We start from the raw sequence: 27,639 nt of genomic DNA on the forward strand, positions 1-27,639 counted from the left end.
CAGAACAGCTCATCGAGTGGGAGATTGTGGAGCAATTCATAACGGAGGCGATGAGGCTGTACAACCCCCCTCCCCCCTCACACCCGCTAACTGTGATTGGACTTGATCCAAAAAACAAGGAGAAACATTCTCTCCTTGTATGACTCACTTCTCGCGTCATGCAATGGACAGTAAACAACGCTTGTAATCATCTCTAGATATTTTTTTCTTCATATACCTAATAAATATGTTATTTTGTGTTTGCTAATACAATGATCGTGTTCCTTACCTCTGCAGCTTGGATTACACTTTATTAAGGTAAGAACTTTAATTCTGTTTTATTCATCTGCTCGTCTCGATTTAGCGAAGTGTAACAGTAAACAAAAATGAACCACGAATACCTTCAACACTTTCCGCATGCATTCGCGGTGTAACTGGAAGCTCACACGAAGAGTATTCGCAAGGTCCAGAGTTCGAGTCCCCGCGAGAGCACTGCTCCTTTTCACGTCTCCAGTAACAAAAACCCTAATGACTCCACAGCTTCTGTCACGAAACCTCGACTTTTTCACAAATTTTGAGTGATTAGAAGCATGAACTTCGCTTCTAAAAACATATCCGTCACCTCCACTATCATGAATTTAGCTCTAAAACGACAGGTGGGAAGTTAAACGGCTGCATAGCTACCGGAAACAATTCCGAGGCGACAGTTTTAAAAATGATTGAGACGATGACACGAGACTCGCTCGTTATCGAATAGATCCCAGAAAACGGTTGGTTGTTCCGTCTCGACCGTATGCAGACCAGGCCCTAACCCCTATAGTATATTTTGCGTGAAAAATGTCGCTTCAAGATAATTGCCCCTGTAGCTACGCCACTGCTAACATCGTATGAATGCGCAATGCATTGCACAAAACTATAATGCATTTCACACTATAAAACTACAAAAAATTAGCAAATATAATCCCTTTTTAATCACTGAAGTAAACGAATTTGGGTAGCCTAGTTGCGCATATAAGCCAAATTATATTTTTATAAATTAATTAGAAAATATTTTGAAGGTTTCCAGCAATTAGCATTTGGGATTTGATCTATAAACAAAGTAGTATAAAAACATTTAAAAATAAAATAAAAAATGCTAAGTGTAAAATTTTAACCACTTTTCAAATACGATTCGATGTTATTTGAAATATGCATATAAAACTGGAATGGCAGGTATTAATTCTTTTTTTTTTTTTAGAGGCAGAAGAAAATTTGTCTAATTTCGAATTTTGTTCTATTTTAATTCCAGGGTTTTCCACCTTGACTTCAAATCTTATAAAACCCAGCACTGATGTTAAATTAAAATTAAATCTAAAGAAATTCATATCTAAAAGTAGCAAGAGTTTCTAGTTTGTCTTATATATCTATTGATTTTCGGTTACTATTCCGTTTCGAGGGTCGTAAAAAAATTGCAGCGAAAGTGTATGCGCAAAAGCGCCAAATCTAGCAAACGCGCCTATTTAAACAGCGCGCCAAATCTAGCGTACGCGCTGATTTCAGATTGCGTAACTTTATCTAGTTATATATTTCTTAAGACGCCATTGAAATACTAGTTTAATTTTTAAATCATTTTTTAATTTTAAATCCTTTTTTGATATCCTATGGATTTAACAATTTGGGAATTGCCCATGACGAAAAGTCGGCAATAGAATTTTGGGTAAAGTGCAGAATCACCCACTGCTCGACGTGTTTTTAAGAATTGCACATACTCGGTATTCATGTGCACATCGACCTATTTTCATTAAAAAGAAAATCATAGAATTGCACAAAAATCGCACTGCGCACACCCTTGACTTTATCTATATACACATCGACCTACTTTCACTTAAAAAGTAGAAGAAAATTGACAAAAATCCAATTGTTTTTACCCTTGTAAAAAAAGCGGCAAACAAATAAGTGAGCGTTCTGCACTTAACCGAGAATATTTTCAAAGAGAAGGCATCATTCATTACAGAAAATTACGTTTGAACAACCAACGAGATGAAATTATGCTTTAGCGATAAGTCGGTAGCGAAATAGCGATGCAGGCATCCAGTCAGTTATTAGCAATTTTTATATAAATTATAATAATGATTTGAAATAGTTATTTACTCTTATCCTTCCATTCAGTCATGTTTAGCCTTTTTCATATAAATTATAATAATAAAAAAAGTATTATATGAAATTGAACTTTCATCTAAATTAGAACATCAATCTTAAATAGTTATTTACTATTATACTTCCTTTCTTGCCGCAATTATTAGGGTTACCGCAATTATTTTTGGCAGCATTGGCATCAACAATAGTTTGGCGATTTTTTACGGCCCTCGAAACCGAATAGTACCGATTTTCGTATTCTGGAAATTCCCGGTAGCATTAGACAGTAAAGTATCTCAATAAACTGAATTTTGAAACTTTATTTACATATTTACACATAAAAGTATACAGGAAACAGAATAATAATGAGCATAGATTCCACAGCGAACTATCGACAGGCCGACAGACAAAGTAGACAGATGTGAAGTTTTGCACCCGCTATATCTTTCTGCCCGCAGGGCGGAAAATTAAGTGCGAAGGAAAGGCAAACAGAAAGAAGACAGTCTGTTTGAGAGAAAAATAATTTCGTAGCATTTAATGCAAAAATTTTTAAAGCCAGGTAATAAAATGGGTTAAAAAAGAAAAAAAAAATGAGCCTCAGATTATATATAAAACATATTTACGGGCCTAAGTAAGATAAGGAAGAAGAAACAGAAGTGTGAAATAACCTAAGCATGAATGTATCCTAAAATTCAACAAAGTGTTACAAAAAGGGGAAGTCCACATGGCCTGTCACTTTATAATGAAGGCCCTAATATGTTGTTGGAAATGTAATGTAATGTATGTTGAGAGAGGTGTTGAAAAAACTAACCTAGTTTAAATGAAAAAGGATTAAAAAGGGGGGAATGCTTCGTTCCAGTGATTGAGCACTCCTGAATATTTTTTTTTCATCAGAGTGGCAAAACGAAACTAAGAAACCTCTGATCAGAAGTGTGGCGCTTTGAAACCTGCACGTGAGCTTGAGCTACTTGAAAGCGCCGGCAAAGCCAAAGGAAAAAGAAGATGGAGGTTTAGTTAACTAACAATTTAAAAATCGAATTAGCAAACTAATTTTAAATTAAGACAGGACCTTCGGGACCCGGTGAGGAGTCTTTCCTACTCCTTAGTGCGCTCATTAATTCTTTGGCGGAAATTGGCTAGTTCAGTCGATAGGAGCCGACTGGGTAGTACAGTCAAAAGTCGTTAATCCGGATTCGTCGGGACTTCGGCGATTCCAGATTATCGATTTTTCCGGATTATAGATCATCAGTTTAAATCTGGTAGGATGGCATGCAGAAATTACAAAATTAAAAATATGAAACTGTAATTTATGAAATAAAGAACAATTATGATCTAAAGGGTATCAAAATTTACAAAAAGAAAAAGCTTAATATTTATTTGTTTACTTTATTAAACATTTCTTTCAATGTAAGTTGTTTAAGTTGCTTCGTTTCATGTGATAATACTTTCTCTTTAATTCTATTAAACAGACATAATTTCTTGTTTAGTTAAAAAGTTCTGCTGTTCAAGTCCTATAATTGCTATGTCGAGAATACCGACTAATTTGTCAATCGAAATTTTTTCGTTTTCAATAACCTCTGTCACTTTCTTCACTATCGGAAGCGAATTATAATGACGAGGAACTTGTTTTAAATCATATCAAAGACGGAGTACATCGAGATGAAATACTACATTTAGTAAGGAATTATAAGCCAAATAAAATAAAAACATCTGCCCTGAAGATAAGGATAGTGCTGACAGATCAACTTCCAATTCATTGCGCGCCGCGACGTTACCCCCGCCGAGCAGCTTGAAATTGATAAACAGATTTCGAATTTCGAAACATACTTTCGCTTTAGAGCCTTTACATATGAGCAAATATATATCGGAAATTCCATTTGATATAATCGAAAGTTCAAGCTTACTTTTATAAAATTGCTCTAACAGTCTGCAAAAAATAATAAGCCGGATCCAATTCGAAGATTAAGGAACAACGCAATCTGCAACATTAACTGAATTAGATAATTTTAGCTTAGTTTATACCGTCCGTTATACATTAAACGCGCATACGTAAATGTTTTATGCGCACGCGCACACGCAATTCACAAGCACGCGCAAGCCGTAAAGGTCTTACGCGCACACGTAAACGCCTATGCGCATGTGTCAACGCGACGCATGCGCAGAAAGTTTGTAGTTTTGAGGTCCGGATTATGGGTGTCTGAATTAACGACTTTTGACTGTATTGTCGTTGCAACTGTAAAAAATCCAGGAAAGTATCCGCCTGAGCAACCTTGTCTAATACATCTGTGTTAAAGTGTGTGATCGCAAAATTTACCTCCAAGGAAGAGACCGATAGATATTATTTAAGGTTTTAACATTTTTAAAGACTTGCTTACAGGAATTGGATTCGAAGGAAATCTTTGCCCGGAACTTGCGTTTCGCTTTTATTAGTTCTCTTTTGTACTTGGCATTTGCACCCTTATACTCCACCTAGTCGCTCGGATTGAGTGATCTCAGTGACATTTCTTTTCAACTTATCTCTGAGATGTTTTAATTTGGCGCACTCCAAATTGAACCATGGGTTTTTTGATTCGACCTTTTAGGTGATTTCTCTGGAGAGTATCTTGATTGCGCTGTTAATTGAAGAGGTATAAGCATTAACTTTATTTTCAATATTATCAGCGTGGCTCACAGGGAAGCATGATAGTCATAGACTGACATCTCGCCAATTCGTATAACATTTAATTTTGCCAGGTTTCTTCTTAAAGCTATGATCAAAATTAATACACGCAGGGAAATGATCACTTTGACCCGTGTCATCAAATCTTTGGAGCGACATTTTGGACGCGATATTGGCATTTGCCACACAAAGGTCCAGGATGCCTCCTTCTCGGCCAGACAAATATGAGTAGATTTCTTATTATTTAGAATGATCCTATTAGAGTCAATTAGCCAGTTCATGAGCTTTTGACCGCTGGGTGATGTAATGCTATCTCCAAAATTTTTATGGCGGGCATTGAAATCGCCAACCAAGATCGTGAATGGATCCTTAAAGGAAACCAATATCATCGAGTCTTATAGTTTAAATTTTCCAGTAGGCCTATAACAATTTACAATTGTAAAAGTTTTACCTTAAACGTGCAGTTTGGTACTAAGACCTTCCATGTCAGATTTAATTCCAGGTTCTGGGAATTTGGAAACAGGTAGATTTTTTAACACAAAAATGGCTAGGCCGCCGCCTTTACTGGGAAAAATTCTTTCCTTTAAAAAACTATTGTAGCCAGAAAGGAAAGGAACCTTAGGATTCCTACTCCAGGTCTCCTGGAGACACACAACAGAAGGTTTTAACCAAGAAACAAAAGAAGATAAGAAACTTAAATTCGCTCGAAACCACGAAAATTCCAACTAAGGATAAAACACATGACATTAGAAAAAATCATCATTAATTCAAGGAATTTCCTCTTCTTGATGCGTGTCTGGCCCATTATTCCAAGATATCAGACTAGCCTGATCAGTAGTGTTCAAATTTAGATGTTCTGTTTGAAGGTTTTCATATGCAAAGCAGGTCTTTTCAAGATCCTTTTTGTATTTTTGGATCTGTTTTAGGGAATTTTCATACAGACTTTTAAATTGTGTATTTTCAGTTTTAAGTTTGTTATTGGCTTCCTTAAGATTTAAATTTTATAGAGGAATCAATTTTCCGTTCGAGACTTTCTAATCTTGCTACTATCTTACTTAAAACATTTCCCCTCCTCAAAATCGTAAAAACAACCTTGTATTTAGCGTACGTATATTTATACCTACGATAAATACAAGGTTGTTTTTACGATTTTGATTGTCACATTAGCGTGTTTCTCTTCTAGTCTATTTCCCCCTCCTTTCCGATACCGAGCCTTCAGCGTTTATATTTGTGTGAGTGCTAGTAGAGTTTTGTTCTTCCTCTTTCTGGACAGCTTCTGCCCAGGAAGAATATCTAGGAATCTGAACAGGTCTCTTCGATGAAAATACACGCTTCTGATCGTTCTCCTCCCTTTTTTTTATATTTATTTTAAGCAAGATTTGTCAAAAGCATTGTGTTCGCCTCCACATCTTGCAACTGTATTATTTTTATATGGGTCGTTGCAGTCATTTTTACCACAGTTCGCACATCTCGCTTTGCTTTTGCAAAGTTTCGACTTGTTACTTATATTACAACAATTGTAGCATATTATGGTATTTTCACGATATTTGGATACCGCAAAATTAAATCAACCTATTTTGATATCGGACCGATTATAGGAACCAAGTTCCTTAATCAGAATTATTGGTACCTTTTCGTCCGACCTTGGCTTAGTGAATCTATATACATGAAAATATAATTTCACTTTCTTCTAGACCAGCTGCTATGTTTTTTAAACTAAGCTGAGTATCAACATTCTTGACTACATGTTTAGTAGTGTACGTATCTTCAATTATTGATGCCTTTACTCCGACACCTTCCAAGGATTTTAATTTATAAACTTTTTCTACAGTTTTGATTCTTTTCATGGAAATGATGACTTTTTTCTCTCTCGTGATATAAATATCATCTTCTTTATCAGTAATTTCATTAAGTATAAAACCTTTTTTAAGTAACTTACCAACCGGAATCCCAGTTTCAATTCCTTTCGGAACAATTTTTACCTCTTTTGTTTCCTCTCTTTATTGCTGCTATTATCCATGTCATCATCTGGTTTACGCTTACGTTCACTAGGCGTAAGGATAAAATCATCTAAAAAAGCGGAAAAAAACAGAAAAAAAGTCTAAAAATACCGGACAGGGTAGCATAATAACCACTAATATAGAAGAGCAATTAATTTGGTATGAAAGAAATGCTACTAACTCGCCCTTGGTCTCGATATCACTCCAGATCTATGAAATCCACTGTTGTAAGGTATAACAGCCAACAATCATCGGGATAAAAACTTCCCTGCCGCGCAAAAGAAAATCCTGAAAAGGAAAAAAGTATAGTTACTCCAGGAGATGTGAATTTATTGCAAAAATTTACGTTTTTTCCGGACCGCTACAAAAGTGCGACTCCCTGTGTCGGTGATCGCAGCACCCTCACGAACTTTATAGCGAGATATTTGTAAAGATTTAAAAAAAGGTGAATCAGAAGCCGATGATAATTAAGTAGAGGCTTTATTAAATAATGGAACTTCACGCACATGGAACAGCACGTTTTTACATATCAAACCATGACCAAGAACTACTACAACTGTTGCCAGATCAACCTAAGCAAAACTATAAAACAGTTACGGTTAAAATACATGACATTAAAACAAGAACGGGGAGTACGTGTGATTATTCTCAACACCCTCCCTTAATCACATATTATTTTACATTTATCTCTTAAATAACATAATCTTGGTTTAGGCAAGCATTTTGTAAACAAATCAGCTAACTGATTTTCACTAGAAACATATACAAGATTTATATCATACAATTTTACAATATCCCTAATATACTTTAGTTTAATGTCCAAATGTTTTAGTCTAGCACAATTACTTTCATTCAATATTGCTTTAATTACAGACTGATTATCCTCATAAACTGAAACTTTAATATTGTCGACTCCTAAAATTTCTTTAGATACATTATAAAATACAGTTAGGTCTTGAATAGCTTTTGCTAAAGCCAAAATTTCTGCCTCAGTAGAGGACAGAGCAATAGATGTTTGCTTTTTAACAGACCAAGTTACAGGACAATCATTAAAGAAAATAATGTACTTTGAAATAGATTTTCTATCATTTTTATCTGACCCCCAATCAGCATCAACATAAACATTTATCAAATATCAACACTATTAGATTTACAAAATAATAATTTCAATTCAGATGTCCCTTTTAAATACCGAAGAATTTGCTTCAGACCAGCCCAAGCACTGTTAGTGGGTTGTTCTTGTATCTGACTCAGACAGTTCACAGAAAACAGAATATCAGGACGAGTTGTCATAGACAGATACAGCAAAGCACCTACAATTTCACGATAAGGGCCATGAAATCTTTCACCATTCACAAAATTTGATGAAGTTGACTTAGGCACTAGAGGAGTATCAGATGGCTTACAATCTAACATTCTAAATCTATTTAACAATTTTTCAACATAAGATTTTTGGCCTAAAGTAAGTTTGTTCTCTGAATATTCAAAACTTATTCCAAGAAATTCATTTGCAACTTCAGCCTTGGACATCTCAAATTCATTTCTAAGTAGTTCAATTACAATTTTTACCTCTGAATCATTAGAACCAGCAATCAGCAAGTCATCCACATACAGCACAATAAATATTTCACTCTGTTTAGTTCTTCTTACAAAAGTACATGCTTCAAAGTTAAGTTGTTGGAAGTTTAACAGAATTATAAAATCAGTAAATCTCTTGAACCACTGCCTCGGTGCTTGCTTAAGTCCATAAAGACTTTTAAGAAGCTTGCACACATGACCACTGTTGTCACTGTAGCCCATTGGTTGCTCCATGTAGATTGTTTCTTGGAGATCACCATTCAGAAATGCAGTCTTTACATCTAATGCATAGATTTCAAGATTCTTTTGAACAATGATAGCCAGCACAAGTCGAAGTGATGATGTACTAATTACAGGAGCATAGGTCTCAAAGTAATCAATGCCTGGCTTCTGTTCAAAGCCACGAGCAACCAATCTACCTTTGTAAACATTGTTTCGTTTGATGCGCAACACCCATTTACAGGATATTGGCTTTTCATCCTTTGGCAAGTTGACTAACTCCCACACTTTATTTTTATTAAGAGAAGCTATTTCCTCATCCATGGCTTTCCTCCATAGGACGTGCTCTTCTTTTGGCAATGATGTTATATCCTCATATGTTACTGTATCAAGAGTTGCCACATTAGCTTCATACACAAAGTAATCATTCAACTTTACAGGTAATTTTATATTTCTTCTTTGCCTAGTAATTTCTACATGACTTTCTTCAAGATTTCTGGATTCTACATCACTTGAATCATATACTACTTCATCTTTAGCAGGATCTTTACTTTCTATGGAAAAATCATCTTGAACTGAGATACATTTCTTTTTCTCTTCATTAAACAACACATTTCGAGAAACCACAACATGATTTGTGACTGGGTCCAGTAAACGATAACCTATGGTAGAGTATCAGTAGTAAGCGCAGGTAACGGAAGTGACGTCACAGAAAAGGGGCGTGGCCTCCGCCATTTTGAATTTCTCCGGAAGTGACGACACCAGCGCCATCTTGTATCACGTGATGGAATGACGTAATCATGTTGAGTTTCGTTTTGATTCTGTGGCAACGATTTTACGTTTTCAAAGTTTTTATTTTTTGTGGCAACGACACTATTTTTTATGTTTATGGCAATGAGCTCTTAACCACGTGTTTGGAATGACATCACTTTTAATTTATTATTTTTAATTATTTGACATGTGATTAATATTATTTTGTTATTTGATTAATTTTTAATACGTCATTAATTTTAACTTTTTAATTATTAACTATTTAGTACATCATTATTTTACTTATTACCTTTAATGAATTTTTGTGGAAATTAATATTATTTTCCCTGAATTTTAAAAGCAACTCCACCGCTGGGATTCGAACTCGCTATCTCTGGGATGGGAGTCTAGCGCTTTACCGCTCGGCTACCCTGTCCTCTTATCAGACTTGTTATTTGAAACTCTCTTTGTGCCTTTGAGTTTTTGCACCATTGATGACATAAGGCTGAAAGTCTGCGCATGCGCTTTGACATGAAAACCGCGTCACACATTTGTTTTTACACAACGGCTAGGATTTCTTTTGGCTTCTTAATCATTACTTTATTCATTGCTGTTTTAAATGTAAGATTTTCCCACGGTTTAATTTTTTTTATTATTAAGATATTTTTAATTGTTTTCAATTTTCATCTCATTCTTACTTTTTTTAAGTTATTAGTTAATTTATTAATTTTTATTTTATTTTTTCCCTTTCCCAAACATAAATTTTATTTTTAACTTCAACAAAAGTGAATTTAAATTTTCTTTTTACTTTTTATCTTGCAAAGTTTATTTTTTTTTATATTTAATTTTCTTTTTGGTTTTACAAAAGTAATATTTATTTTTACGAATTGAATTTTTCCTTTTCACTTTTTTTATTTTGCAAAAGTTTTTTTTTTTTTCTTTTTTTTTTCCCAAAATTTTTTCCTTTTTGTATTTTTACTTTATTTTAATTTTTTGTTTAACTTTCTTTTTGGTTTTACAAAAGTAATATTTTTATTTACGAATTGAATTTTTCTTTTTCACTTTTTTATTTTGCAAAAGTTTTTTTTTTCCCAAAATTTATTCCTTTTCGTATTTTTACTTTACTTTATTTTAATTTTTTGTTTAAACTTTTTTTTTGGTTTTACAAAAGAAATATTTATTTTTCCAAATTTAATTTTCCTTTCCGCTTTTTATTTTAAAAAAAGTTGTTACTACATTTTTAACTTAATTTTTTTTACAAAAGTAATATTTAGTTTCATAATTTTAATTTTTTTGAGTTTTTTGTTTACACAAATGTTTTTTTGTTACATTTTTATTTTACCCTTAACTTTTTTCCCTTGTTTTAAATACAATACGATGTTACATTTCCATTTCTCCAAAAGTAAACTTACCTACATTTCTGTGTCTTTGAAATTTTAAGCTGGAATTTACATGCATATAACTTCACTAGATAATATTTTCTGTAACATTAAGCCAATATACACAATGCTCTTTCTATATAGTTTAACTGGAATACTACATTTCTTACTTTTTTTACTACTAAGTTGGAGATACTCAGAACTTTTCCTTCTAATGCATTGTACTAACTATTAATGCCTGTATTAACTTTTTTGGCCAACTATACAAAACTTTGTTGATTCCCTTTTACACGTCTTACTTTTATTCAAAGGATTCACCAAACTATGTCTGACAAATGTAATTTTTACACTTTCCATTTACACATTTACCCTTATATTTAACTTATAAAACATATTCATGCTGTATTTCTGATTCCTTTTTCCCACAATAAATACAGACTTACACATGTTTCTTTATTGTAAGACTTACTAACTTTAAAACAAATCTTACAAGGAGCAATAAATTTTCATGGTATGAAGCCCACTCAAACCAATGCATGCAGCATTTCTACCCAGTTAAGTTTAGATACACACTAATAGTACTTCATTTTTTCTTATTTTCCTCTACAGATATTTATACATATATATTCAGAACACTCCCTTTCATTCAGTAAGATTCATTTATACTACTAACACAAATTTTGCTAACTCTTTGAAATATTTTACGAAAATATCTTGTATTTTCTTGCACACATCCTACTTAAATCACCAAACATACACTGAACCTTGATTTTTCCTTCATGTGAAAACGTCACTCGGATTTTTAATATGATTCCACCATTTACCGCAGAACTTTATAAACACTACTCTATTTGAACTTATCACAGCCTAACTCTCTTAACAAGGTACAGAAGATTGAATTATATTTTAACTACAGAGAAGAATATCCACATTGTAATGAATTATTTTAAATTTGAATTATTATCACATTTTGTGAAGGAGAACTTAAAGTCTATAATACACATGGAATTAATATTCAGCCATGGAAATGAAACTTTATCGCCTTTTTCCCAATTTGGAATATAAAAATTTGTTAACTTGGAATATTTTTAACGTATTCATTGTAACTTAACTGAAAAATACTCATATTTCCCATTGTCAATAATTTATTTAGCACTGAACTCTTACAGCCTTTTGAGAACGAAATTTAATTTATCATACCTGACAAAAGACTCCTACATAGTTATGATACATTACACGAAATACTGAGTAGAGTTCCAAATAATGATCTAACATAGTAATTAACATAAAAGACCTAACACAAATAATTTTAAGATAGAAATTTCAAACTGACATTGCTTACTAATGAACTTTTACAGCTTTTTTTGACTGACATTTAACTTCTCATAAATAATAAATAAAATTACACACAAATAATTATACAAAATAGGTAATAATGACAGAAAGTCCATATAATGATCTACTATAGTCACCAACTTTAAAAATTTTAACGCATTTCTAATATAAGAAAGACCACACTTTTTTGAAAAGCATTATTTTAATTGAACATTGGAGCCACGCAGTCCTGCGCACATGCATAACATCTTTATTTATCATGAGCATGACACATAATAAGTAAATAAAATTTTCACAAAGTACGAAACACATTTTCTCTTTTAACTGAACTGTACTCTTAAGAAAAATGCAGTATGGAATGCTTAGAACACTCAGGGCCACAGTTCCTCATTTCCCCACGCATTGACCAAAATATACATGTACTTTAACCCTTTGAAGGGCACCGGTATATAATATATACCGGTTGTTTGTCAATTTTTTAACCTCCGAAAAAATGCTAATTTTTCTACACCAAAAGCTATAATCGTAAGTGTCTAGTATTTTCTTTCGATTCTAAATGGCAACATCACCCTATGAATGCTCAGTATTTTACAGTTATGAATTTAATATACGTCGTTCCAAGGTATCATGTTGGAAGATTGATAAATTCTATTGGAGGGAAAGAAAAAATTCAAAATCTGCAAATATATGACGTACACATGCTGAATCTTATATATTTACTTCATTTCAGTCAGAAGTGATAATTAACAGCAGATTATTTATACGATTTTAAAACCGGTATATAATATATACCGGCGCCCACACTGAGGGTACCACGCCAATAGATGGCAGCACCAGTCTTCTCCTTTTCTACTCTGTGACGTGACAGAATTTCTTTATTATTATAACAGTTTATGATGTAATAATATTTCATGATTAACTTATAAGTCGTTTAGGATTAAATATTATGTTCATGGAGGAATGGGGAGTTTTCTGACCCTGCGCTAGGACTGAATACAAGTATATTAGTTTCATTTATTCTTTGTGTACTCAGCTCAAATTTCATTTGTCTGTGTTTAGCTAAAATTTTTATTTCAGCACCTATCTCTTTCCCAAGAGAAAGACTCATCGATTTCAAAATTGCCGTCTGGGGTCAAAACTTCACACAATTGTGGGGGTTAAACGTGGTATGCTAGCCCCCAAAAGACACCTGTTGCTTCCTGTTTTCCAAAATCCTAGAATGTAAGAAAATGAAAAGAGGTGATTGACAACCAATTTGTCTTTCGGGAGCCAGGCCTTCTTCCCTTTGTGAAGCGTGATAAGATCACACAAACGGAAAGCTCACTTAAAATGGAAATGTACTTAAGGTCCATCTCATAGTGTGATCACAAAAACTGCTGATTTGAAAGCATGCTTTTATTCTTTAGGGAAATTCTTTTTAATTCTTTGTTAATTTCAGATGAAAGACTAGAGAACACAAGAGAAATTTGCGCTCTGGTTGATACAAATAGGTTGTTTCGGAAATAAATTTTCACAGTTGGTGAAAGGAGGAAAAATATTTCTAAGCGCCGTTTTAGATGCAAACTAAAATTTATCCAAAAGTTGAAAAGGATCCCCTATGAAGCCAAAGGGGTTGAAAATCAGAATAAGAGCTTTGAGGTGTATCAAATAATAAAATTGTTTAACGGTGTTTGTTCCTGAACAAAAAGATATATTACAACCAATTTTTACAAAAAATAAAAAAGGGACCCTTACGGTCCTCCGTGATCTAAAGTGTGTGTGCGTGGAGGGGGGCAGTTCTTCGTATCATAGTATGAAGCATGGTTTCTTTCACATATTATCTAAAGCATAAAATACAACTTCAAAAATGCAACATACTTTCTTAGCTGAGTCGGTCGTAGTGCTTCATTTTTCAATTTTTTAAAATTTTCGGCTGAGTTACATCTGCTTGTAATATTATACTAGTGTTATATTTGCTAATTACACATGCAGTGTTATATTTGCTAATTTTTTTTTTATAAAATAATATTGAATTTAAATCAAGTTGAAGAGCTTTTTACCCATAAGTATGTTCAGCTGGGTTGCATCATCAAAGTGCATAAAAACATAAATTTTATTTTTAAAATTTTAAATTTCTGCCGAAATTTAAGAAAATTTTGTCTTTAGACTTACATAACTATATTCAAGCACTCATCACTACAGACGCACATCAAAAGTACCCAAAATTAATTTAAAAAAACAAAGATTAACAATTGGCAACTACCTGGAAAAAAATGTCCTAGAGGGGCGCCGGTATAAAATATATACCGGCTCTCAAAATTCAGGATTTCGCTCTAGAATTTTTTTAAGTCTCAATTTTGTGTCCTTAGGGTCCATAAGTTATAGTTCATGCAAAATTTTACCACAGTTTAAATTATTTTATATACCGCCCCTCAAAGGGTTAAAATCAGTTAAACAAATTCAAATGTTAGTATTCAAAGAGGCATACTTCACAAATTAGATGAAAGAAAGGTACACAATGAACTTGAGTGAAAAATACACAAAAGCGTGTAAGGACCGAGAAAAAGATGTATTCGTGGAGAACTTTTTTAAGATAAACTTGCTCTATTTTTGCACATGGGTTACATTTTGCATTTTAGATTAAGGAAACATTCAAGATAATTCCTGTTTAACTAGGGATTTTATTCACACTTGTTAGTACTGTAATTTATTAGAACAGTCACAGACATATAGGACAAGTATGCCATTTCCAAGGAAAACAATTTTCCCAAGCCAGACTTTAACAGTGAAATATAAAAGGGAATAAGAATATCCCATATTTCAAACAAAATTAGTATCTGAGTATGCAAAAACATGAACAAGAAACGAATATTTTTTCTGAAAATGTTCCGAATGGTTTAAGTCAGGACTAGTTTCATGAACAGAGCATGAAACATAATGATGAATTTTTAATTTTATTTTGTCTGTAGTACATTTACTTATGCTAAAATCTTCCATTTTGGTTGACTGTACTTTACATTCAGACCTAAGTTGATAAATCAGAGTGATTTTGTGTTTTAAAGCTTCAAATTCAGAAATACTACAACTCAAAAGCAAAAAGATTAAAACGACAAGAGAATATACTGCAAGCAAGCGAACGTGATAAATGACTTTTTGGGCTGAATTTCATGAATTCATAGATGGGGTGCAAAATTTTAATGCACTGTATATGAACTATTTTTCAAATGTATTACGATCACCAACTTTACATAGACTTTAAGTAAACATTTCATGTTAATTTACCATTTTATCTATGTATTTACTAAATTTTTGCATTTTGTTTATAAATATAATAACAAAAGGACATAAGAGAACATTTGTTTCTTGAAAATGTCCATAATTTTACCCAACTGTTATTTCTTTCATAGCTTTGAAGTAACCTATTAAACACATAGTTATCTTGTATTGACCAGACAGCCGTCGGTCTTGCCAATGTCGGAGAGAAGTCACAAAGCTAGAGAATTTAAGTAATATTTTACCAGTACGGAGAACTTCTTACGGCGTTTTCGATGAAAATTGACCGAATTTAGTAGTTCATTACTAACCTAGGAGCCTTTAACTATTTTTTTATTCGAAAAAAAACACACCAGAAATTATCATCAAGATTTTCTATACAGATATATTGTACTACTTTTCATGCCATTACATTTCAAATGAAATTTGATTCATTGTCAGATAGTTAAATGTTTGTTATTTTTTCGCATACGAATGCATTTTCGTGTCTCACATACGCTCATTACATATGATTTAACAAAATTACGAACAAGTTAGAAGTTAAATGAATATTTCCTGAAATACTGTACATTTCATTCCGGAAAGTTTACATGAGTACCTTCATTTCGAAACCCCTAATGTTTCTTTTCCTGAATTCAAAGTAAATTTTGAGTGTAGAATTTTCAGTTTTGACAGAAGTTATTTGTAAGTGGCTGTGATGTGTTCGTGTTTTCATAAACCGTTTTTGTGAAACACCCTATTGGTAACCTTTAGAACAGTTTAAATATTACCATTTTTTACCTTACTGCCACTGCAAATCATTGAATTTTCAAATATTTTCCTTTTTTATCGTTTACAGTGCCTCGTAAAGTCTTGAGAACAAATTTTTACTAAATACTTATATCATTCGATTTAATAATTTTGTTACACGTTTGGAAGATTTAACTTCACTATCACGCTAAACCAGAAATTAAGAAAAGAAATGTAATTGTTATCTTAGTATTCTATGGGGATAGATTAATTTTATCTGACATTGACGTATTCGTATGTAGATAATAGAGACTTTTAACCCAGCTCATACAGACTTGGAATATTTTCTCTAAGTCACCACGATGACAGACTTGCATTGTCATAGACGTTTTTCTCGTGAAATATATTTCTTCCTTAAAAGTTTATATACTAATTTCTTTAGAAACATGTCTAAGAAAATACCTCATCTTCATAAGAAACATCAGATTTGATTTAAATTAATAATAAAATAAGAATCATTAATTTGTAAATATATTTCTCTTTGACTCAAAAGTTTCTTTATCATATTCGAAATGAACAATTAATTGTACATAACTAATATATTGTATTGATGAACCAGAGTTATATTTTACCTTACTGCATTATATTTCAAAGTGAATGTGTTTTATTGCATATTTTAATAAAATCTTAAAAGCTTAAATGAGTGTTTCATTACAAAATTTGTACTTTCTAACTTCATTCTACTGAAACGAAAACATTCATAACTTATTACGAAGAAAAAGTTTTACATATTATACTTTTTGATTAATTTTCATACCACAGTATTATCTTTGAAAATTTGTTTCCTAATCCACTGCTAATATATTACTAATTTTCGCTCTTTCAATACACTTCGTACGTGATAAAAAAACTCAGTTTAGAAACTTTTTTCCTTAACGCCTTGTATTGCATTGCTGAACCGGGGCCATGCTTTCATTTTTATTACATATCATGCGAATATTTTAAAAAAAGCATATTTTTTCCTTCTGTTAGCACAATTTTAACCAGCATTTTACTATTACAGAGACTTCTTTAGTAAAATTTCAAGGGTTAAATTGATCGTTTCATTATTAATTTTGAAGATTCTGGATATATCCTATTTAAAAGTTCATAACCGATTAGCAAAATAATTTATATATGTACTTTGTTGTCCTCTTGGTTAATTTTTAAAGCGTTTTTCAACTATAACACTTGATTTCTAGCGAAGTATCGAAATGATTATTTACTTTCCACTTTTTCCAAAGAATTTCGTAGACACATATGTTCAGTACAGAATATTTTCCTAACTTAAAAATATTATTACCAAAATAGAAAAATATGCAAAATTTTCCTAAAAATTTATATATTTGTTTTTTAAAAACATGTACACGAATATCCACATTTAATTACTTAATGTGTACTTTCCTATATCAGAACTAAAATTTCGAACGAAAATTTTTTAAATAATGTCATATTCCATAAAATTTATGTCTTTGTGATGTCATCGTCTTTTCGCAAACGTTTTGAGAGTAGACGTTTAGACATTTCGAAACTGTTTTCTCTTTGCTATTGGAAACTATTTTATCTTTGCTGTTGGTATATGCCAATGAATTCTGGATACTTTTTTTTCTTGGTTTATCTTCAGCTTATGAGTTATTTAAATACTTAAAAATATATTTGTAGATCTTTTATGTTGACACTTGTGATAGATTTTTTTGGACGTTTTTTGGAAAATGTATTTTATTCACGTGAATGAAACTGATGTTTTCTTAAAATTTTATTATTCAGAGTGTTAGTCAATTACGATAGAATGCCGGATTTGTTCTCTTTATTCAACATTCATATGAACTTCGGTATTCCAAATCCCTCACGCAAAATGTACTTTTTCTATCAGTAATAGGAAGACGAATGGAATAAATGCAGGTTATGCAGACATAAGATAAAAAATCTGGAAGTAAAAGACATTCTCCAGATCTAAACAATTCAGTAGAATGTGCAAATATTCATCCTATTCGAAGCTTATTTTTTCAATTACATAGAATATAAAATGTAAATTTAATAAAAAGAGATATAATGAAGATCAAGTATTCTGCAAAATCTGGATGGTAATTATACAAAATTAGTCATAAAGCAGGTTTTCGTAAAAAGTGGCTCCAGCGGAGGAAACACGCCGGCAGTCTTCTGAAGCTCTAAGTGAGCACCTGATCTTTGCTCTTACAAAAGCTAAGTAGAATTGTAAATTCTACGTAAGAGCGAAGATCAAATGACCACTTAGAGTTTCAGGAGACTTCTGGCATGTCTTCTTCGTTGGAGCCACTTTTTACGAAAACCTGCTTTATGACTAATTTTGTATAATTACCATCCAGATTTTGCAGAATACTTGATCTTCATTATATCTCTTTTTATTAAATTTACATTTTATATTCTATGTAATTGAAAAAATAAGCTTCGAATAGGATGAATATTTGCACATTCTACTGAATTGTTTAGATCTGGAGAATGTCTTTTACTTCCAGATTTTTTATCTTATGTCTGCATAACCTGCATTTATTCCATTCGTCTTCCTATTACTGATAGAAAAATTACATTTTGCGTGAGGGATTTGGAATACCGAAGTTCATATGAATGTTGAATAAAGAGAACAAATCCGGAATTCTATCGTAATTGACTAACACTCTGAATAATAAAATTTTAAGAAAACATCAGTTTCATTCACGTGAATAAAATACATTTTCCAAAAAACGTCCAAAAAAAATCTATCACAAGTGTCAACATAAAAGATCTACAAATATATTTTTAAGTATTTAAATAACTCATAAGCTGAAGATAAACCAAGAGAAAAAAGTATCCAGAATTCATTGGCATATACCAACAGCAAAGATAAAATAGTTTCCAATAGCAAAGAGAAAACAGTTTCGAAATGTCTAAACGTCTACTCTCAAAACGTTTGCGAAAAGACGATGACATCACAAAGACATAAATTTTATGGAATATGACATTATTTAAAAAATTTTCGTTCGAAATTTTAGTTCTGATATAGGAAAGTACACATTAAGTAATTAAATGTGGATATTCGTGTACATGTTTTTAAAAAACAAATATATAAATTTTTAGGAAAATTTTGCATATTTTTCTATTTTGGTAATAATATTTTTAAGTTAGGAAAATATTCTGTACTGAACATATGTGTCTACGAAATTCTTTGGAAAAAGTGGAAAGTAAATAATCATTTCGATACTTCGCTAGAAATCAAGTGTTATAGTTGAAAAACGCTTTAAAAATTAACCAAGAGGACAACAAAGTACATATATAAATTATTTTGCTAATCGGTTATGAACTTTTAAATAGGATATATCCAGAATCTTCAAAATTAATAATGAAACGATCAATTTAACCCTTGAAATTTTACTAAAGAAGTCTCTGTAATAGTAAAATGCTGGTTAAAATTGTGCTAACAGAAGGAAAAAATATGCTTTTTTTAAAATATTCGCATGATATGTAATAAAAATGAAAGCATGGCCCCGGTTCAGCAATGCAATACAAGGCGTTAAGGAAAAAAGTTTCTAAACTGAGTTTTTTTATCACGTACGAAGTGTATTGAAAGAGCGAAAATTAGTAATATATTAGCAGTGGATTAGGAAACAAATTTTCAAAGATAATACTGTGGTATGAAAATTAATCAAAAAGTATAATATGTAAAACTTTTTCTTCGTAATAAGTTATGAATGTTTTCGTTTCAGTAGAATGAAGTTAGAAAGTACAAATTTTGTAATGAAACACTCATTTAAGCTTTTAAGATTTTATTAAAATATGCAATAAAACACATTCACTTTGAAATATAATGCAGTAAGGTAAAATATAACTCTGGTTCATCAATACAATATATTAGTTATGTACAATTAATTGTTCATTTCGAATATGATAAAGAAACTTTTGAGTCAAAGAGAAATATATTTACAAATTAATGATTCTTATTTTATTATTAATTTAAATCAAATCTGATGTTTCTTATGAAGATGAGGTATTTTCTTAGACATGTTTCTAAAGAAATTAGTACATAAACTTTTAAGAAAGAAATATATTTCACGAGAAAAACGTCTATGACAATGCAAGTCTGTCATCGTGGTGACTTAGAGAAAATATTCCAAGTCTGTATGAGCTGGGTTAAAAGTCTCTATTATCTACATACGAATACGTCAATGTCAGAGAAAATTAATCTATCCCCATAGAATACTAAGATAACAATTACATTTCTTTTCTTAATTTCTGGTTTAGTGTGATAGTGAAGTTAAATCTTCCAAACGTGTAACAAAATTATTAAATCGAATGATATAAGTATTTAGTAAAAATTTGTTCTCAAGACTTTACGAGGCACTGTAAACGATAAAAAAGGAAAATATTTGAAAATTCAATGATTTGCAGTGGCAGTAAGGTAAAAAATGGTAATATTTAAACTGTTCTAAAGGTTACCAATAGGGTGTTTCACAAAAACGGTTTATGAAAACACGAACACATCACAGCCACTTACAAATAACTTCTGTCAAAACTGAAAATTCTACACTCAAAATTTACTTTGAATTCAGGAAAAGAAACATTAGGGGTTTCGAAATGAAGGTACTCATGTAAACTTTCCGGAATGAAATGTACAGTATTTCAGGAAATATTCATTTAACTTCTAACTTGTTCGTAATTTTGTTAAATCATATGTAATGAGCGTATGTGAGACACGAAAATGCATTCGTATGCGAAAAAATAACAAACATTTAACTATCTGACAATGAATCAAATTTCATTTGAAATGTAATGGCATGAAAAGTAGTACAATATATCTGTATGGAAAATCTTGATGATAATTTCTGGTGTGTTTTTTTCGAATAAAAAAAATAGTTAAAGGCTCCTAGGTTAGTAATGAACTACTAAATTCGGTCAATTTTCATCGAAAACGCCGTAAGAAGTTCTCCGTACTGGTAAAATATTACTTAAATTCTCTAGCTTTGTGACTTCTCTCCGACATTGGCAAGACCGACGGCTGTCTGGTCAATACAAGATAACTATGTGTTTAATAGGTTACTTCAAAGCTATGAAAGAAATAACAGTTGGGTAAAATTATGGACATTTTCAAGAAACAAATGTTCTCTTATGTCCTTTTGTTATTATATTTATAAACAAAATGCAAAAATTTAGTAAATACATAGATAAAATGGTAAATTAACATGAAATGTTTACTTAAAGTCTATGTAAAGTTGGTGATCGTAATACATTTGAAAAATAGTTCATATACAGTGCATTAAAATTTTGCACCCCATCTATGAATTCATGAAATTCAGCCCAAAAAGTCATTTATCACGTTCGCTTGCTTGCAGTATATTCTCTTGTCGTTTTAATCTTTTTGCCTTTGAGTTGTAGTATTTCTGAATTTGAAGCTTTAAAACACAAAATCACTCTGATTTATCAACTTAGGTCTAAATGTAAATTACAGTCAACCAAAATGGAAGATTTTAGCATAAGTAAATGTACTACAGACAAAATAAAATTAAAAATTCATCATTATTTTTCATGCTCTGTTCATGAAACTAGTCCTGACTTAAACCATTCGGAACATTTTCAGAAAAAATATTCGTTTCTTGTTCATGTTTTTGCATACTCAGATACTAATTTTGTTTGAAATATGCGATATTCTTATTCCCTTTTATATTTCACTGTTAAAGTCTGGCTTGGGAAAATTGTTTTCCTTGGAAATGGCATACTTGTCCTATATGTCTGTGACTGTTCTAATAAATTACAGTACTAACAAGTGTGAATAAAATCCCTAGTTAAACAGGAATTATCTTGAATGTTTCCTTAATCTGAAATGCAAAATGTAACCCATGTGCAAAAATAGAGCAAGTTTATCTTAAAAAAGTTCTCCACGAATACATCTTTTTCTCGGTCCTTACATGCTTTTGTGTATTTTTCACTCAAGTTCATTGTGTACCTTTCTTTCATCTAATTTGTGAAGTATTCCTCTTTGAATACTAACATTTGAATTTGTTTAACTGATTTTAAAGTACATGTATATTTTGGTCAATGCGTGGGGAAATGAGGAACTGTGGCCCTGAGTGTTCTAAGCATTCCATACTGCATTTTTCTTAAGAGTACAGTTCAGTTAAAAGAGAAAATGTGTTTCGTACTTTGTGAAAATTTTATTTACTTATTATGTGTCATGCTCATGATAAATAAAGATGTTATGCATGTGCGCAGGACTGCGTGGCTCCAATGTTCAATTAAAATAATGCTTTTCAAAAAAGTGTGGTCTTTCTTATATTAGAAATGCGTTAAAATTTTTAAAGTTGGTGACTATAGTAGATCATTATATGGACTTTCTGTCATTATTACCTATTTTGTATAATTATTTGTGTGTAATTTTATTTATTATTTATGAGAAGTTAAATGTCAGTCAAAAAAAGCTGTAAAAGTTCATTAGTAAGCAATGTCAGTTTGAAATTTCTATCTTAAAATTATTTGTGTTAGGTCTTTTATGTTAATTACTATGTTAGATCATTATTTGGAACTCTACTCAGTATTTCGTGTAATGTATCATAACTATGTAGGAGTCTTTTGTCAGGTATGATAAATTAAATTTCGTTCTCAAAAGGCTGTAAGAGTTCAGTGCTAAATAAATTATTGACAATGGGAAATATGAGTATTTTTCAGTTAAGTTACAATGAATACGTTAAAAATATTCCAAGTTAACAAATTTTTATATTCCAAATTGGGAAAAAGGCGATAAAGTTTCATTTCCATGGCTGAATATTAATTCCATGTGTATTATAGACTTTAAGTTCTCCTTCACAAAATGTGATAATAATTCAAATTTAAAATAATTCATTACAATGTGGATATTCTTCTCTGTAGTTAAAATATAATTCAATCTTCTGTACCTTGTTAAGAGAGTTAGGCTGTGATAAGTTCAAATAGAGTAGTGTTTATAAAGTTCTGCGGTAAATGGTGGAATCATATTAAAAATCCGAGTGACGTTTTCACATGAAGGAAAAATCAAGGTTCAGTGTATGTTTGGTGATTTAAGTAGGATGTGTGCAAGAAAATACAAGATATTTTCGTAAAATATTTCAAAGAGTTAGCAAAATTTGTGTTAGTAGTATAAATGAATCTTACTGAATGAAAGGGAGTGTTCTGAATATATATGTATAAATATCTGTAGAGGAAAATAAGAAAAAATGAAGTACTATTAGTGTGTATCTAAACTTAACTGGGTAGAAATGCTGCATGCATTGGTTTGAGTGGGCTTCATACCATGAAAATTTATTGCTCCTTGTAAGATTTGTTTTAAAGTTAGTAAGTCTTACAATAAAGAAACATGTGTAAGTCTGTATTTATTGTGGGAAAAAGGAATCAGAAATACAGCATGAATATGTTTTATAAGTTAAATATAAGGGTAAATGTGTAAATGGAAAGTGTAAAAATTACATTTGTCAGACATAGTTTGGTGAATCCTTTGAATAAAAGTAAGACGTGTAAAAGGGAATCAACAAAGTTTTGTATAGTTGGCCAAAAAAGTTAATACAGGCATTAATAGTTAGTACAATGCATTAGAAGGAAAAGTTCTGAGTATCTCCAACTTAGTAGTAAAAAAAGTAAGAAATGTAGTATTCCAGTTAAACTATATAGAAAGAGCATTGTGTATATTGGCTTAATGTTACAGAAAATATTATCTAGTGAAGTTATATGCATGTAAATTCCAGCTTAAAATTTCAAAGACACAGAAATGTAGGTAAGTTTACTTTTGGAGAAATGGAAATGTAACATCGTATTGTATTTAAAACAAGGGAAAAAAGTTAAGGGTAAAATAAAAATGTAACAAAAAAACATTTGTGTAAACAAAAAACTCAAAAAAATTAAAATTATGAAACTAAATATTACTTTTGTAAAAAAAATTAAGTTAAAAATGTAGTAACAACTTTTTTTAAAATAAAAAGCGGAAAGGAAAATTAAATTTGGAAAAATAAATATTTCTTTTGTAAAACCAAAAAAAAAGTTTAAACAAAAAATTAAAATAAAGTAAAGTAAAAATACGAAAAGGAATAAATTTTGGGAAAAAAAAAACTTTTGCAAAATAAAAAAGTGAAAAAGAAAAATTCAATTCGTAAATAAAAATATTACTTTTGTAAAACCAAAAAGAAAGTTAAACAAAAAATTAAAATAAAGTAAAAAAACAAACAGAAAAAAATTTTGGGAAAAAAAAAAAAAAACTTTTGCAAAATAAAAAAGTGAAAAGAAAAATTCAATTCGTAAAAATAAATATTACTTTTGTAAAACCAAAAAGAAAATTAAATATAAAAAAAAATAAACTTTGCAAGATAAAAAGTAAAAAGAAAATTTAAATTCACTTTTGTTGAAGTTAAAAATAAAATTTATGTTTGGGAAAGGGAAAAAATAAAATAAAAATTAATAAATTAACTAATAACTTAAAAAAAGTAAGAATGAGATGAAATTTGAAAACAATTAAAAATATTTTAATAATATAAAAAATTAAACCGTGGGAAAATCTTACATTTAAAACAGCAATGAATAAAGTAATGATTAAGAAGCCAAAAGAAATCCTAGCCGTCGTGTAAAAACAAATGTGTGACGGGGTTTTCATGTCAAAGCGCATGCGCAGACTTTCAGCCTTATGTCATCAATAGTGCAAAAACTCAAAGGCACAAAGAGAGTTTCAAATAACAAGTCTGATAAGAGGACAGGGTAGCCGAGCGGTAAAGCGCTAGACTCCCATCCCAGAGATAGCGAGTTCGAATCCCAGCGGTGGAGTTACTTTTAAAATTCAGGGAAAATAATATTAATTTCCACAAAAATTCATTAAAGGTAATAAGTAAAATAATGATGTACTAAATAGTTAATAATTAAAAAGTTAAAATTAATGACGTATTAAAAATTAATCAAATAACAAAATAATATTAATCACATGTCAAATAATTAAAAATAATAAATTAAAAGTGATGTCATTCCAAACACGTGGTTAAGAGCTCATTGCCATAAACATAAAAAATAGTGTCGTTGCCACAAAAAATAAAAACTTTGAAAACGTAAAATCGTTGCCACAGAATCAAAACGAAACTCAACATGATTACGTCATTCCATCACGTGATACAAGATGGCGCTGGTGTCGTCACTTCCGGAGAAATTCAAAATGGCGGAGGCCACGCCCCTTTTCTGTGACGTCACTTCCGCCGGCCGGTTACCTGCGCTTACTACTAGTATCCAATAAAAATCATATTTTTTGATTTTGGATCCAATTTCTTTCTTAAGTTATCAGGAACTCTCATATGTGCATCAGATCCAAACACCTTAATAATATTCAAATCAGGCGGCTTCCCATATTTGAGCTTATAAGGTACATTTTCAACAATCTGATTTGGAATTCTATTCTTAAGATATGCAGCTGTCTGTACAGCATAGCCCCAGAAGGATTTAGAAAGCTTTGCTTCACATATTAGAGCTTGGGCCTTCTCTAAAAGATATCTGTTGGCTCTCTCAGCCACACCATTTAAAGGAGGTGAATATGGAGGAGCAGGATCTATCATAACATCATTTTTCTTGCAATGACGAGCTAGTTCACCAGACACGTATTCCTTGGCATTACCACACCGAATTTTGTAGACATCAGGATTCTGCTTTAGGAACAATTTAAACACTTCATTTATGTCACTTTTGTGCTTTAAGAGATGCACTTCAGTAAATCTAGAAAAATCGTCTATGATTGTAAGAAAATACTTTTCACCTTCCCTAGTGGGTGGATCAATGGGACCACATATGTCAGTGTGTACCATTCTCATCGGCACATGCTCTCTGCTTCTAGGACCTTTGTTCATAGGAGTGTTGGAATGTTTTGCTAATATGCACTCTTCACAAAAGCCTGAAGGTAACCCATTTCTTTTAATATTTTATCAGATGAGTGCCCCATGCGCCTGTGCCATAATTCTGCACTATGATTTGCAATGTATGTTGAAGCTTTAACAGGTTCAAATTGACTCACATACTGTCCTTTCTCATTGAGTTTAGCAAACTTAAATTTTTCATTCCTCTTTTCAATAACAGCTACATCATTCTTAAAAATTACACTGTAACCTGCTTTTTGAATATTCTTCACAGATATTAATTGACCGTTCAACTCAGGCACATATAACACATCTTTAAGTAATATTTCTCTTCCATTTAATGTTCCAGGTACTGTACCAATACTTTCTACCTTTAAAACTTCATTTTTTGAAGCACATGCAACAGTTCCAGAAAAAGGTTTAATTTCTTCAAACCACTCACCTTTATTACACATGTGTGTAGATGCTCCAGAATCCAGAATGAAATTTCCAACAGGCTCACCAACCATGAATGTTACGGCAGCCGATTCTCTATAATCTGATTTATGCTTAAATCTGCAATCCTTCCTGTAATACCCTGGGCGTCCACATCCAAAACAAACTAATTTTTTTCTTGCAAAGCTTGGCAATATGACCTTTACTTTTGCATTTGTGGCAGATGATATCACGCTTATCAGCGCTAAAAGCTACGTTATTACTTGAGTCAGAAATACGAGAATCGCAAGAATTTCTCTCACCTTGCAATTCTTCAGCATTCAAGAGCCTTTGCATAACAAAGTTCAGCGTAAGCATTTCATTTGGCTGGTTCTCAATCGTCGATTTAATAATGTCGTACTCAGCAGGTAGCGACATCAACAAATAAATAATCACATCCATATCTTTGACTTCAGCACCCGAAAGCCGCAGTTCATTTACGATAGCCAACAGTTCGTTAATATGTGACTGCATACTGCAATCTCGGCGTTTCTTCAGTGTCGATAATTTCTTTCGTACTAATATTTGACTAACTGCACTCACCTTATGGTATTTATTCTTTAAACTGCTCCAAATTTCACATGCAGAAGATTCACTCGACATGGTCGCCAATATGGCATCATCTAGAAGGGTTAGCAGCAATGCGTAAGCCTTTTTTGCATCTTTGATTTCAGCAACTTTCGTTTCATCCGCTTCAACGTCTAAATATTTATCAAGTTCTTTAACCGCAAACACAGCTTCAACACGGCGCTTAAACAGAGAAAAGTTTTTACCGTTAAACGGCTCAACACAATACTTTGTGTTCTCATCACGTGCTGCCATTTCAAATTTCACTTAACGCGCGATTCTGTTCCAAACAAATAAGTTCCACAAAACAAATATAAATGCTTTGCCTCCAGCGTGTTCAATATCAGAACCGCGCTCTGCTGTAAAGATTTAAAAAAAGGTGAATGAGAAGCCGATGATAATTAAGTAGAGGCTTTATTAAATAATGGAATTTCACGCACATGGAACAGCACGTTTTTACATATCAAACCATGACCAAGAACTACTACAACTTTTGCTAGATAGACAGACAGACAGACAAAGTAAACAGATGTCTTGTTTTGCACCCGCTAAGTCTTTCTGCACCGATAGGCGAAAAATCAAGCATAGGTGCGAGGAAAGGTATATAGAAAGAGGGGCAATTCCGTATTTGAGGAGAGTAAAAAGGGAGCTTCGTACATCTTGCACGAGTTCAAAAGGCCAGGAAGAAAAGATGGGACAAAATAAAATTT

The 27,639-nt window shown here is 31.7% G+C and overlaps 1 protein-coding gene across 1 annotated transcript in view; it reads left to right on the plus strand.

Annotated features, from left to right (window-relative positions):
* Positions 1-157: 157 nt before the first annotated feature.
* Positions 158-27,639, plus strand: part of Nup205 (nuclear pore complex protein Nup205) — a 205,957-nt gene continuing 178,475 nt past the window's right edge. The window contains exon 1 of the mRNA XM_085813835.1: positions 158-297. The gene's annotated coding sequence lies outside the window, so the exon portion shown is untranslated. The remainder of the gene's footprint in view (positions 298-27,639) is intronic.

This window comes from Stegodyphus dumicola, chromosome 3, assembly GCF_044657685.1.
Source record: "Stegodyphus dumicola isolate Sdum_Otavi_A_Nest chromosome 3, ASM4465768v1".
NCBI lineage: Eukaryota > Metazoa > Arthropoda > Arachnida > Araneae > Eresidae > Stegodyphus > Stegodyphus dumicola.